Source organism: Bidens hawaiensis, unplaced genomic scaffold (assembly GCF_021521415.1).
Source record: "Bidens hawaiensis isolate Kalapana, Puna unplaced genomic scaffold, B.hawaiensis_p1.1 tig00004192_1, whole genome shotgun sequence".
NCBI lineage: Eukaryota > Viridiplantae > Streptophyta > Magnoliopsida > Asterales > Asteraceae > Bidens > Bidens hawaiensis.
The window spans coordinates 2117038-2133373 of NW_027491249.1; the positions used below are offsets into that span (position 1 = coordinate 2117038).

Genomic DNA, 16336 nt, shown 5'->3' on the forward strand with positions numbered 1-16336 from the left:
CACCAGTGATGGCGGTTAGGAAGGCCGATAGCTGCTGCCATATCTCCGGCAGTAGCAGCGGCGGCGACGACAATCTGGTTCAATTGGTGGTGATAACGATGACGATGGCGATGACTATATCGGTTAGGGTTCCGCCACAGTATCCGAAAATGGTGGAGAAGAACGAGCAGGGACGGATTAGGCTTATGATGGTTAAGTACAAAGCGACGACGACGATGGAGTTCACGAACATTTCCGGCAAACTTGGTGCGTTCGCTGACGAGCTGAAGTAGTTTCCGGCAGTGGACTTCCGGTGGGGGTGAATGTCGCCGGCTTTCATTTCATATACCTGTTATATTGCTATATCTATCTCCATCAATTTTAACAATTTCATGTTTCACACTAAAAAACCTTAAATATCACATATACTTCAAATTCATTTCAATGTTTGTACGATTTTGCTTATAATTCATTGAGTTAAGTGCCTAACCTCTTCAATTTTGCCTATAATTCGATCTTCGTTTCGTATTGAGATTTTTGGGTTATGAAAATTTAAAAAGGGGGAAGGCAGAAAAAATTAAGAAAATTACAAAATTACCAAAGTACCCTTGACTTAACTGATAAAATAGACGGAGTTAAAGTATTTTGAAACTGAGATAGTTATTTGCATAAACTAAAATATAGGTACTAAAGTTGCATAGTTGGTCAAATCACAGGTACCAAAATAACTCTTAACTCTATATTAAATATAAAAAAATTATCCTTCAATTTGAAATCTCGATAAAAGGTTTGAAGAATTTTAGTGGTTAATGCCAATAATTGGTAACCACATTATTGATTTTAGATATAATTTCAAATCAAACTTCTTTTTAAAAACGTTTGGATCTAGCTTCAGCTTCAATATCCGAGTGAGTCCTTTTGAGACATGATAACAACTGTCCATACTGATTTTAACACTTCAAACCTGACTCGTCCATGAACACCATAATAAAGGAGACTTACTACTGTGGGAAAGCCTTTGTGAATCAGGTTTCGAACCTAAGACCATAAAAATATCAAAACTCAGCCATCACAGAAAGCTAAACTACCACTTCGGTTTACATGGCCGTTTTCAAGTTACAAGCATGACCGAACCATCACGCATACAAATCGCTAAAAACAAAATCTTAAAACAAAGTTAAGAAACAACTTGCATGATTTAGACCATCTATTTCATCTGTTTATAAACACTATTCTAACCAAAATGTAATTATTTATATAACACAAATAAAAAGCAGCCAATATACAAGTATTAAACACCAATATTTGAAATGATAATTTATTGAGGTACATATACTTGAAATGATATTTATTGAGGTACATATCAACACCATATTCCAAATCACAAAATTCACTTGCAAAAAGAAGCCAGCACACGACGAGGCAGCGTGATCAATGGTCGTCGAGAATGCAAGACCGCCAAGTTATCCAGCAGCAAAACATCACCCTTCCGCCATTGTAACGCAACACATTCTTCATCAAAGATCTTAGCACAGTCATCAAAAACATCAGCAGGCAAAGGCTTACCATCACTAAACACCACTGCTTTTAAAGGATCACTGTTTAGTTTGTCTTCAAATCCTCCCGCCACACTATTAAACCAGATTTTATGTTTCTTAACCTCATCATACTTAAAACCAGGTTTTGGCCCGATTATAACCCGAACTGCACCTTCCATCCACTCTAGTTTCATCCCTAGCTTTGCAGCCCTGCAAGTTTGTATTAAACAATAATAATAAAAATATGCTCATTAAACTAGGCCAGTAAATGAATCGAGGTTCAGTGAACCGTTCGTCGCGGGAAGTTCATATATGCTCATTTATTTAACGAATGAACGAACATCAACACATGTCTCATTCCTTCAGTATGTTCGTGAACAACATATTAATATAATATAATTAAATATTATGTGTATTTTACAAATTATATCTCCCTAATACCTATTAAAATAATTAAATATTATTTACTCGTTTTTGTTCATTAAAGTTTGTTTATTTATCTTTGTTTGTGTCCTTTACATTTGTTTCTGTATACTCATTGTTCAAATATGTTCGTGAACTGTTGGTTTAAATTTTAAATGAACGAACATAAACAAACACGAACATGTTCATTTTATAAACAAACGAACATGAATACAAATTACTTTCCGATTAACTGTTTGTGTTCATGTTCGTTTAAATTTAAATGAACGAACACAAACATGCCCTTGTTCGTGCTTGTTCGGTTCGTTTACAGGCCTATGTCTAGTCATCTTCTGAACGGTGAATGATGAATGATGAACCGAACCTTTCTTCAGCTACGGTTTTGTCGTCGGTCATGAACGTCTCCTTCCAGCTTCGACCGACTGGTGATGAATGATCAGATTCATCTCCAAGAACTCGCGAGTAAATCAATCCTTTTTCTTCCATTTCTTCAACAAATTTTGGGTGTTTTTGTAGCATCCTTTCATAGATTACATGACTTAATGCTATGCATGTTTCTCCTCCTTTTCCTGGTTCTATTTCACAGAAGAAAAACAATTTGGATGGATGCACAGGAGCCTGTCATAAGAAAGGTGGGTGAGTTCTAGGGGTGTAAATGAGCCGATCCGCTCATGAGCTGCTTGAGACCGGCTCGTTAAAAAATCGATTCGAACCGAGCTTAAACGAGCTCGAGCCTGAGCTTAAAAATAAGTCTGTTTAATAAACAAGCCCGAGCTGACACGCGAGCCTAAACGAGTCTATTATTCATCTAATATTTATTTAATACAATAAATTTATATTTTTATAATAATTCTTATTACACATTAAATTATGATAAAAACAAGTAAATAATATGTATTATGTTATATATAAAAATTATCATTAAAATCAAAAAGTAGGTATAAAAATATTAAAAAATAATAAACTAGTCGAGCCCGAGCCCAGCTCAAACTTGGAAAATCACTCAAGTGCTAAGCTCAAACTTTAAAAATAGAGCTCGAAACAAGCTTGGAAAGTCACTCACGAGTCGACTCGATCTTGAAAACCCACCCACGAGTCAACTCGATCTCAAAAAACTACTCATGAGTCGACTCGATCTTGAAAAATCACTCACGATCCGACCTCGGGCTTGATAAACTACTCACAAGCTGAGCTTGAGCTTGAAAAACTACTAGCAAACCAAGCTCGAGCTATAAAATAGAGCTCAAAACGAGCCAAACTCGAGCTTTAAAAACATAGCTCAAAACGAGCCGAGCTCGAGCTTTAAAAACAGAGCTCGAGCTATATATATTTATGTATGTTTCTGTGTATATGTATTTATGTATGTATCTGTATGTGTTAATACATGTAAAGTCACAATTGGTCTTGGAAAGTCAAACTGTGTGTAGCGTGTATTGTACGAATTTGAATGTATATACATGTATGTGTGCACCTTGTGTTTCAATTGGTTTAGTTTATGTAAAGTCATACTTTGACTTAGGAAAGTCAAACTAGGTAAATCTTTGATTTCATGTCAATTTGGTTAATTTTATACAAATAATTAGTTTAGATAGTCAAGATTATGATTACTTATGTTTAGTAGAATGTAATAAGTAGCTTACATTAAAGGTTAATGGGTCAAATAAAGTCAACCCTAAAAAGTCATCTATCGGTTGGTTAAAACAGCTGGAGGGAAAATAAGTAAATAGACAGGGGACCCAAATTGTATGCATTTAAAACCACAGGGTTGCAAATTGCAAGGGTATAACGGTTTTTTTTTTGTAGAAAACCAAGCTTTGGGTTCCCAACAGGGTCCTAATTGCAAAAAAAAATCTTGACAACAGGACCATAACTGGAAAAAAGTCATCACCATAGGGTTGCAAGTTGCATTTTGGGTTCCACCACGTAAACCAAAACTGCAATTAACTCTCACAATCAAAATTAGTCAGAAACTAATTGAGAGAGATGTAAATTAGAAACAAAAGGATGACGTAATCATACATGAATATTGAAAAAAATTCATTAAAATATATGAAAAAGTAGTTATAAATATTAGTAAAATAGCTAATAAATAAAAAAACTAGCCGAGCTCGAACCGAATTGGAAAATTGCTCACGGCCTAAGCTCGAGCTTTAAAAATAGAGCTTGAAGTCAGCCGAGCTCGAGCTTAAAACAGCCTAACTCGAGCTTTAAACATAAAGCTTGAAACGAGCTTTAAAATAGAGCCAAACTCGACTAAAAAAACTAATCAAAGAGATATAAATTAGAAAGAAAAGGATGACGTAATCATACATACATGAGACATCTCATGATGCATCGGAATACTCTTCTCCGGCGGAGCTTCATTAGCCGTATACACTCGACCGATAACTTTGGTTCTAGATCCGGAGCCACCGACGCCGTAGCTGAAGTCTTCATAGCCGGAGGCTTCAACGACGTCGTTGAAGTCAGAAGCAGATGACACGTTACTAAACCCTCTGAACAGAACTGCACCGGATTGATGAAGCAAAGAGTCTAACCATATGCTGTTGGATTTAACCGCTTCTGTTAAGTATTTGGGGTTTCGGTTATTTTGGGGTTTGGAGTGACAACTATGGGGAATGAAACTCCACCGTTGAATAAGGATTCTTCGCCCATGTTTTGTTTTATGCAAAAAAATAAAAATAAAAAAAAATTGTAAAATTGGGAGCACTGAAACGTATAGATGAGATGATGCTTATTTATTGATCTACAACTACAATGGAACTAGATAAGAAGTCAACATCAACTCTAAAAACACATGTATCATACATTATGAATGTGACATAGATATTTAATTAATACCTAACGGTTGGTTTAGTCCACAACCCCGGTTGCCCGACTCGTAAGAGTCACGGATCCAGAAAATTTTCTTATAGGGGTTAGAAAACTTTTGGGTCAGTACTCAGTTGCTTATCGCTATATAAATTTTCTTCGGTCTGGTCCCGTTGTACGAGTCTGGTCAAATCGGTATATAATTTCTTTTTCAATCCGCTTTTATCGTTTAAGTCGGGTTAAATCGGGCTGGGTCATATGAAAAAAAGATAATCACACAGCATATCATATATATTACCATATAACAAAAAAAATACATGATACGTCATTAGTTACGCATAATTAAAATACAATATATTTATAGCTATTTTCACGAGTTTTTATTTTTTGGTATCTAATCATAACATTATTCACTCGATATTCATATATTAAAAAAATAGATAAAAGCAAAACAAATGCTTATTAAAAATTCAAAAGTTAATTAATCATTTACGAAATAAAGGGATAAGTAATTTTGGGCAAAAAATACATACTGAATTTTATTATATATTATGTTATAAGTAAACTAATTCAGAAATAACTAAATGTTTTGTTGACATTATCTTTATTTTCACATGTCTAATTAAATTTTAGTAAAATAATGGACTATGTAAGAGAGTTATTAAAGGCCCATTATATCCTTAAAATGTTAAATTAGGACATCTTCCTTCTTTTCTTCTTTAACTGCAACATGAAAATACTTCTTTGCGTCAGCTGTCAGAAAATATGATTGGTTTACTCTTTTTTTTTCTTCTCAAGTTCTCTCTGTCAAATCCATAGGTGTCGGTGTCAAAATTTCTTAGGGGTCGACTGGAATTTTAACACATATAAACCACTAAGAATTTTTTTCTCATAGGGGTTGGCCGAACCCCTACCACTAAGGTAGCTACACCACTGACTCGTAAAACCCTTAATTGGTATATAATATGGGGCAAGTTAACGGTCTTTAAATATCACCTAAAAGGGTACAGGGTTTCAAGGGTCCGACTCTTATTCAAACCCTTGGCTCATTTACTAGTTTCTAGATATATATCAGATTCGCAATTCATCTGAAATTTATGAGAGATTTGTATTTATATATCATTCATCCGAAATTTCCCAACTACTAAAAAAGATAAAAATAAAGGGTCATACTACTGAGTGGAAAAAAATATATGTGAACTATTGAATTTTTCTTTACATGTAATTTATGGATGTGAATATTATTTGCATTGATTCAAATGGCTGATAAACTTTCGAAATTAGACTTTACTATGTTACTAAATAAAAATGTAATTGTTCTAGGATTCATATATTAAAGTCATGTATAATATATGCAACTAGTAATACTGAAAAAGAGATGTGATTATTGTTGTAAAAGGTAAATGGTTGGACCCATGAAACCCTTATTTATACCCGACGTTTTTATTGTTTAGAGGATAGTGTCTCGGGTCCATTTTTCTTCTCAAAAGGGTAAAGGGTCCAATCAGATCTTAGGTAAAGGGGTCGGGTCTTACATTTTGGACAATCCTAGCCTTTATTGGCTCTTAACCATTGGAGAACTTTGTCCTTAACAACTAAGGGGTTTTTTGATAGCCTCTTAATAATCATTAAGAGACTACCTCTTAGAGGTAACTATTAAGAGATAACCTTTTAACCATTCAAACTTAAGATTACCTCTTAACCAATAATCATTCGAGAAAGATAATATATATTAAATATAAAAAATTACCCGTCAATTTGAAATCTCGATAAGGTTTGAACTTTGAAGAATCGAGTGGTTGGACTAAAATGTGAAGGGGTTGATGAAACTTCACTAAAATAGTAAAATGTCAACATTTTTAATTGATTTATCAAATCGTAATTACCTTTTGGGTTATTGAATTGAAGCCCTAATCGGGGGGGGGGGGGGGGGGGGTTAAAAGAGGAGGGAACTGACATACATTTGCAGGTATAGATGAAAAGACCAAACAGCCCTCACATGCGACTCACGTGACGTTTTTTAACTGAGTTTTTCTAATCCAGTTAGCGTAAAGGACATAACGTGTAGGAAAAAAAATGTTTAAAGGACACCGCCTGTAAAAAAACTAAAAAAGGGACACGATCCATAAATTGGCTTTGTTTAAATGACAAAATTTGTAATTATGTCCTTATTCTATTACATTAATAACAAAAATTTAAAATTAAGAATAAACCAAACTTATTATTACTTTTGCACTATCTTAGTAAGTAAATTGTATGAACGTTATTCTATCTAGAAATCGTCAGTTTCTCTTAAATATGCAATTGCTCCTATAATATATGTATACGTAACTACACATAAAAGTATTTACGAATGACAAAAGCTAAACAACCACTTTGGTTTACACAACCATTTTCAAGTTACAAACGGTCATTATGCCGTAAATACAAGTATTAAACGTCAATATTTGAAATGGTAATTATTGAAGTACATATCAATCAACATTCGGCACCATATTCCAAATCACAATATTCACTTGCAAAAAGAAGCCAGCACATGGCGAGGTAGTGTGATCAAGGGTCGTCGAGAATGCAAGACCGCCAAGTTATCCAGCAGCAAAACATCACCCTTCCGCCATTGCAACGCAACACACTCTTCATCGAAGTTCTTAGAACAGTCATCAAAAACATCGGTAGGCAAAGGCTTACCATCACTAAACACCACTGCTTTTAAAGGAGAACTATTTAGTTTATCTTCAAATCCTCCCACCACACTATTAAACCAGATTTTATGTTTCTTAACCTCATCATATTTGAAACCAGGTTTCGGCCGATTATCGTAGAAAAACCGTTCACAAAATGAAATAAACTAAAAATTTTATTAATAATAAAGCAGATTACAATACATAAACATGAAAAGAAAATTACAGAATAGAAACCAAAATACAAACAAATTAGAAAGAAATAACAAAGCGATGACCGTGGCACGTGTAAAACACGTTTCCCCTAAAACAAATTTCGGGCCACCCAGGTGAACCCGTCTGTTTCCCAGGATACAACAGCCTAAGTAGATTGTACTGTCGGGATTAGCCTAGCACCTGAAATTATACCTGAAACAAGAATACGTAAAGCAGAGAAATCTAGAAATTCCTTTGGAGTTGTGTGTGGTGTATTGTTCATAAGGTTTTTTCTTATGTTTATCAAAAACACAAACCTCTATTTATAAGGTTTCCAAAGCCATGTAAAGAGTCTAGACTAATTCAATACATAATTGAATTTCTCATTCAATTTAGTTGAATTGCAAAAATTTAAATGGTTTTGTCATGTAGAATCTTAAGAGTCTCTTCTAGATTATTCCTACACCATTTAAGTTTTACCACCACAAACTTAAATATTTGATCTCTCATTCATCTACACTTTATTATTAAATAACAATTATATTAATGATAAATATAATTATTATTTTATAATTTCCAACAATTATAACCTGAACTGCACCTTCCATCCATTCTAGTTTCATCCCGAGCTTTCCAGCCCTGCAATTTTGTATCAAACAATAATAATGAAAATAAGTTCATTAACTAGGCATGCAAATGAATCAAGGATTAAGTGAACTGTTCGTTGCATGAAGTTCGTTTATTTAACCAATGAACGAACATGAACACGTGTCTCATTCCTTCATTTATTTTTGTGAATGACATAGTAATATAATATAATTAAATATTATTTGTATTTTACAAATTATATCTCCCTAATACCTATTAAAATAATTAAATATTATTTATCCGTTTTTGTTTATTTATTTTTTTGTGTGACTTTACGTTTGTTTCTGTATGCTTATTTATGTTCGTTTATGTTTGTTCAAATATGTTCGTGAACCGTTCGTTTACATTTTAAATGAACGAACATAAACGTACATGAACATGCTCATTTTTTCAAACAAACGAACACGGACACAATTATTATCCGATTAACTGCTTGTGTTCATGTTTGTTTAAATTTAAATGAACGAACACAAGCATGCCCTTGTTCGTATTGGTTCGGTTAGTTTACAGGCTTATGCTTACTCATCGTCTGAACGGTGAATGATGAATCAGACCTTTCTTCAGCTACGGTTTTGTCGTCGGTCATGAATGTCTCCTTCATACTTCGACCGACTGGTGATGAATGATCAGATTCATCTCCAATAACCCGTGAGTAAACCAATCCTTTTCTTCCATTTCTTCAACAAATTTGGGGTGCTTTGTTGCATCCTTTTATACACTACATGACTTAATGCTATGCATGTTTCTCCTCCTTTTCCAGGTTCTATTTCACAGAAAAAGAACAATTTGGAAGGATACACAGGTGCCTATAATAAGAAGCAAGGTGAGTTCTACGGGTATAAACAAGCTAAGCTGCTTGTCTCGTTGAAAATACGAATCAGACCGAGCTTAAACCAGCTCGAGCCCGAGCTTAAAATAAGCTTGTTCAATAAACGAGTCCGATCTGGCTGGCAAGCATAAGGAGCCCATATTCATCTAATTTTTAATTATTACATCAAATTTATATTTTTTAATTATTACATCAAAATTATGATAAATAAGTAAATAATATGTACTGAGTTATAAATAAAAATTTATATTAAAATATATAAAAAAACAGGCACAAATTTTAGTAAAATAACTAATAGGTATTAGTAAATAAATGAGCCGACCTAAGCCGGGCTTAAAAATAAGCATGTTTAATAAACGAGTCCGAGCCCAAGCTTCACTTATTGAGATTGAGCCAGCTCATGAGCGTATTATTTATCTAATTTTTATTTAATCTATATCTATCTGTACAATATAATAAATAAAGTTTTCTAAGTGACACATGTTTTTACAATGGTGATTCTTACAAAATTTCCCTCCTCTCTCTCATATTAAATATATTTCTATTTTTTATTTATAATTTTGAATTTCATTTTTTGCCTTTTTAATCTTTCATTTTTCTCTTTTTAATAATTCTTTTTTGATTTCAATAAATTAATATTAGATTTTATAAATAACCAATTTTTTCATATGATATAATAAATAAAGCTTTCTAAAGTGTCAAATATCATAACCATAGTGATCCTTACAAAATTTTCCATTCTCTCCCTCTCTCATATTAAATACATTTCTATTTTTTTATTAATAATTTTCTGTTTCATTTTTATTTCTTAATCTTTCACTTTCTCTTTTTAATAATTCTTTCTTGATTTAAATAAATTAATATTAAGTTTTATTAATAACCAATTTTTACGTTGATTTTGAATAATGATTCCAAAAATTAAGGTTTTAAATATATTATATTACTTAATTAGTATTAAGGTTTTAAAAGAGATGATATTATTAGATGAAGAGGCAAAATTAATTTAAATTAAAATTTCAATAAACTTAACTTATTAAATATATATGATATTTACTAAATTACAAGTTCTTTTTTGTGACATTTGCCAATTTCGGATTATTTTATACTTGTATTCTTAACGTAAACCCGACCCGTTTTGTATCCCGAACCCTTCGATATTATCAAAATGATGAATTGTATGTTAAATATTTGTTTTATAGTTGTTGGATAAAAAAAACACCCTTTTCGGTTCTTAAAATTCCCCGAAAACACTCAAAACGAACTCCAGGGACTAAAACTACCAAAATGGAGACTTGAAGGACCCATTTGTAGTTTGTGCTTCTTGGGTCTATAACCAACCCATTTTCATGAAACACCCTTTAGGAAAGACCCATTCAACTTACTCTATATATACACACTCATCTTCTTCATTTGTGCTTGCTCATTTCTTCATTTCTCTCTCAAATTCTTGAATTCTAAGGTTGTTCTTCATAAGCTAATATTTCATTTTAACTAACTTCTCAATACTTAAAGCTTGATGTTAAAACATATATATAATATACACTCCTTGTTTACCTTCGGTCTTTCATTTCTCCGGTCTCGGCTGGTTGAAATGTCGGGCTAGTAAGGCAAGGTTACATGGAGGACTTTGTAGTCCTTGTTTATATATTTAACAAATCTAACCATATAACTTGTTATGCTTGCTTAACTTCTACATATTTTAGTTTATTGTTCATATTTGTCAAGTTCCATGGTATTAGGTACGTGGTGACTAGCCTCGGTTTCATCCCGAGTTGAGAACCGAACCAAAAACCGAACTTTTGTTTAAAAGCATTATTGTTAACTTTTTGAATGTAAAACTTGAGTATTATTATTTATAAGTTATTTTACAAGTTCCATGGTAATTGGGTATGTGGTAACCATCCTCGGTCTTATTCCGAGTCAAGGACCGAACCAAAAACCGAACTTTTGTTTAAAAGCTTTATTGTTAACTTTTAGAATGTAAAACTTGAGTATTATTATTTATAAGTTATTTTACAAGTTCCATGGTAATTGGGTATGTGGTAACCATCCTCGGTCTTATTCCGAGTCAAGGACCGAACCAAAAACCGAACTAAACCGAGTTCACTCGCTTAAGATACACAAGTGTGTTTTTAGCCACAAAAACTCATATTTTTCTTCAAGATTATATTTTAAATCAATTTTAGTTAGTTTCTAAACATACTTGGCATGTCGGTAACCAACTTGATCTTATAACAAGTTCGAACCGATAAGGTCGTATACTCGCTTAACGAACGTTAAGGTTCTTCACAATAGAACTACATACTTGGTTAAGTCTATTTTGATTTTATTGAGTAATCTCATAACATTTATTATTTTGGGAAGTTAACTGTGAGATTGGTCAATTATCAAGTCTCGAACCGACAAACCCGAACACTCGTTTAAACCTCATTTTGGGTATTCTTATAACCAAGGGTTTTGCAATATCGCATTTTAACCCACATTATTACTTAACATAGGTTGAGTAAAAAAAGAAAAAAACTAATGAATAGAATACCGAGACCCGGTTTCGAGTAAACTTATTTTACAAAACTCGTTTCTTTAATTTCTCAAATATTTACATTTTAAATCCTAAACTTTATTTATTTACTTTATTTGTCATGTATTTTATTTTAAACCCTTCCAAGACTACCTACTAACACAAGACCCGTTTAATATAGGTCTTGCTCGTTAAACCGATCTCTCCGATTATTCACGACACTATCTTTCAAGTTACTTGTTAATGTGAGTACTTTTTCATCCCCCGTTTTCCATCTTTCATTTTGGGGGTGGCATTGCATACTTATTCAAATTCAAATGATTTATACTTGAGTCTTAAACCACAACACGTATTGTATATGTTTACTTAAATAAATGCTCGATTTGGTGTTATATGCTTTACATAATTATGTGCAAATTCTTGAATGCTAAGGCGGGTAGCCTTATCAAAGTATGATCATACGTTAATTCCGAGTATATATGGTATCCCCATATAGAAAGGTGTCGTCAATGTATTCTTATTGACGATTTCATTATTGTCGATTCTTATTGGTAAACACGTATGAGCACACGTATAGGGACCCTAGAGCATAAACTATACTAGGCTGTTACGTCTAACCACCTATCATATAGTCGATGGCTCTGATACCAATCTGTAACACCCCGACCAATGAAGGCGGAAACATCGAGGCGCGACATGATTGCTCATTGCACAATGACGCTATAAAGTTACAATATTTAAACAACTCATTTAAATCCATATCATCATAAATAACACAAAAATTGTTCATACAAAATGCCAAATAGATAGATAAACAAATAACTTGTTCTTTTATTTTATAATATCCTAAAGCCAAGATAATAAGTTTCTTCAAGTAATCCAATCAAGCTAACATCAAACCTGTAACATTGCATAAAATAGAGTTTGTCAACACGAAGGTTAGTGAGCAATTTTCATAGTTTTGGACAATAAGTATATAGTATGAAATCCACAACTAGTATATGAAAATAATAAATAATAGCAACAATTTAGATAATAAAACCGTCAATAAGAATACATTGACGAACCGTCAATAAGATACATTGACGACAATAATGAAATCGTCAATAAGAGTACATTGACGACACCTTTCTATATGGGGATACCATATATACTCGGAATTAACGTATGATCATACATTGATGAGGCTACCCGCCTTAGCATTCAAGAATTTGCACATAATCATGTAAAGCATATAATACCAAATCGAGCATTTATTTAAGTAAACATATACAATACGTGTTGTGGTTTAAGACTCAAGTATAAATCATTTGAATTTGAATAAGTATGAAATGCCACCCCAAAACGAAAGATGGAAAACGGGGGATGAAAAAGTACTCACATTAACAAGTAACTTGAAAGATAATGTCGTGAATAATCGGAGAGATCGGTTTAACGAGCAAGACCTATATTAAACGGGTTTTGTGTTAGTAGGTAGTCTTGGAAGGGTTTAAAATAAAATACATGACAAATAAAGTAAATAAATAAAGTTTAGGATTTAAAATGTAAATATTTGAGAAATTAAAGAAACGAGTTTTGTAAAATAAGTTTACTCGAAACCAGGTCTCGATATTCTATTCATTAGTTTTTTTCTTGTTTTTTTACTCAACCTATGTTAAGTAATAATGTGGGTTAAAATGCGATATTGCAAAACCCTTGGTTATAAGAATACCAAAACGAGGTTTAAACGAGTGTTCGGGTTTGTCGGTTCGAGACTTGATAATTGACCAAGCTCACAGTTAACTTCCCAAAATAATAAATGTTATGAGATAACTCAATAAAATCAAAATAGACTTAACCAAGTATGTAGTTCTATTGTGAAGAACCTTAACGTTCGTTAAGCGAGTATACGACCTTATCGGTTCGAACTTGTTATAAGATCAAGTTGGTTACCGACATGCCAAGTATGTTTAGAAATTAACTAAAATTGATTTAAAATATAATCTTGAAGAAAAATATGAGTTTTGGTGACTAAAAACACACTTGTGTGTCTTAAGCGAGTGAACTCGGTTTAGTTCGGTTTTTGGTTCGGTCCTTGACTCGGAATAAGACCGAGGATGGTTACCGCATACCCAATTACCATGGAACTTGTAAAATAACTTATAAATAATAATACTCAAGTTTTACATTCAAAAAGTTAACAATAAAGCTTTTAAACAAAAGTTCGGTTTTTGGTTCGGTCCTTGACTCGGAATAAGACCGAGGATGGTTACCACATACCCAATTACCATGGAACTTGTAAAATAACTTATAAATAATAATACTCAAGTTTTACATTCAAAAAGTTAACAATAATGCTTTTAAACAAAAGTTCGGTTTTTGGTTCGGTTCTCAACTCGGGATGAAACCGAGGCTAGTCACCACATACCCAATACCATGGAACTTGACAAATATGAACAATAAACTAAAATATGTAGAAGTTAAGCAAGCATAACAAGTTATATTGTTAGATTTGTTAAATATATAAACAAGGACTACAAAGTCCTCCATGTAACCTTGCCTTACTAGCCCGACATTTCAACCAGCCGAGACCGGAGAAATGAAAGACCGAAGGTAAACAAGGAGTGTATATTATATATATGTTGTAACATCAAGCTTTAAGTATTGAGAAGTTAGTTAAAATGAAAGATTAGCTTATGAAGAACAACCTTAGAATTCAAGAATTTGAGAGAGAAATGAAGAAATGAGCAAGCACAAATGAAGAAGATGAGTGTGTATATATAGGGTAAGTTGAATGGGTCTTTCATAAAGGGTGTTTCATGAAAATGGGTTGGTTATAGACCCAAGAAAGCACAAACTACAAATGGGTCCTTCAAGTCTCCATTTTGGTAGTTTTAGTCCCTGGAGTTCGTTTTGAGCGTTTTCGGGGAATTTTAAGAACCGAAAAGAATGTTTTTTTATCCAACAACTATAAAAAAAATATTTAACATACAATTAATCATTTTGATAATATCGAAAGGTTCGGGATACAAAACGGGTCGGGTTTACATTAAGAATACAAGTATAAAATAACCCGAAATTGACAAATGTCACAGGATGCTTACATGTGGATGCAAAAAGAGCATTGTTGTGTTCGTGACCCTCTAGTTAACATGCTCTAGTTCTGACACTTACCCAAATTTTAGACCATGTAGTTCAGAATTATTATGTGTATTTAGTTGCCCAATCAGGCCTCTCATAAATCCAAAAATGAACTTGATTTTTTTTTCTTTTTGGAATTATGCTATTTATTTGGTAAATATTTTTTTATGTGCAATATTTTTCGGCTCCCTCAATTTAAATGTTCAAGTTCTGCCACTGCAGGTATGGATATTAATCATTTTAAATATATTCACCCAAAAAATTTTTTTATATCCAAACCCGTTTAAGCTATACGGGCCTTTTTTTTCTGGCCTGACCGAGATACATAAATCCTTGGAGCCAGCCCTGAATATTATGATACAAACAAGTAAATAATATATATATATATAGCATCAAAATATATACGAAAAAATAGGTATAAATACTAGTAAAACAATTAATACATAATAAACAAGTTAATGTCTGAGCTTGAAAAATACTCACGAGTCTAGCTCGAGGTTTAAAACGAGCCGAGCTCGAGCATGAAAAACTATTCATGAGCCAAGCTCATGCTTTAAAACTAGAGCCGAACTCAAGCTTTTGACAAACTAATCAAAGAGAGCGAGAAATTAGAAACATAAGGATGGCGTAATCATACATACGTGAGACATCTCGTGATGCATCGGAATATTCTGATCCGGCAGAGCTTCATTAGCCGTATACACTCGACCAATAACTTTACTTCTAGATCCGGCACCACCAACACCGTAGCTGAAGTCTTCATAGCCGGAGGATTCAACGACGTCGTTGAAGTCCGAAGCGGAGGACACGTGGAAGCCTCTGAAGAGAATAGCACCGGATTGGCGAAGTAGAGAGTCTAACCAAATTCGGTTAGACTTAACTGCTTTTGTTAAGTTTGTTATGGTTTCGATAATTTTAGGGTTTGGAGAGAGAACTACAGGGAATGAAACTCCACCGTTGGATTTATGGTTTGGTAATGATCCAACGGTGAATAACGACTCTTCGGCCATGTTTATACAAAAAAAATTTTGTAACTAAAATGAGCAATCTTACAGAAATGTATAAATGATCTTAATTTATTGATCAATAATGAAACTAGATAGAAGTCAAAAGCCAAATACAGGAAAACATGTCTCTCACATTATGAATGTGACATTATCTATTAAGTTTGATGTCATAAAGAAATTTTCTAGGTTTTTTATATATAAGATTTATTTGTAAAATAGAGCTATGAATTGCCTCTTTGGTGTCATGGTCTTTGTGGATTTTCTTAGTCAGTTTGTGGCTGGCAAATGGGAATGGCCACCAGTGTTCGATTCTGTCTTTTAAATTGCTACTACTTTTTTGCATTGTACACGCATGTAATTGAAAATAGGAACTTTGGACTCTTAACACGTGTGCAATTGTAAATAAGAACTTTGCAGTTTTGTTTTGTTCTTTTTTTTAATTTTGGTACCGTAACAAATGTAATGAAGACTGACAGAATGCCAATTTGTTTTAGTTCCGGCACGTAACGAACGTGACAGAAACCGACCGAATTTGCATAGAATAACCGCATTAATGCCCGATTTTTACCATCTGACACCACCCCACT

At 33.1% G+C, this 16336-nt stretch overlaps 2 pseudogenes across 2 annotated transcripts; both read right to left on the reverse strand.

The window, feature by feature from the left end:
- Positions 1-1318: 1318 nt before the first annotated feature.
- Positions 1319-4595, reverse strand: LOC143625706 (clavaminate synthase-like protein At3g21360 pseudogene; annotated as a pseudogene). The gene is made up of 3 exons (XR_013152313.1): positions 4255-4595; positions 2305-2558; positions 1319-1727 (listed from the first exon to the last, which is right to left on the reverse strand). The product of XR_013152313.1 is annotated as a clavaminate synthase-like protein At3g21360 pseudogene (transcript).
- Positions 4596-7263: 2668 nt separating this feature from the next.
- LOC143625707 (clavaminate synthase-like protein At3g21360) lies at positions 7264-15752 on the reverse strand (annotated as a pseudogene). The gene is made up of 4 exons (XR_013152314.1): positions 15384-15752; positions 8830-9081; positions 8218-8266; positions 7264-7599 (listed from the first exon to the last, which is right to left on the reverse strand). The product of XR_013152314.1 is annotated as a clavaminate synthase-like protein At3g21360 (transcript).
- Between the last annotated feature and the right edge of the window lie 584 nt (positions 15753-16336).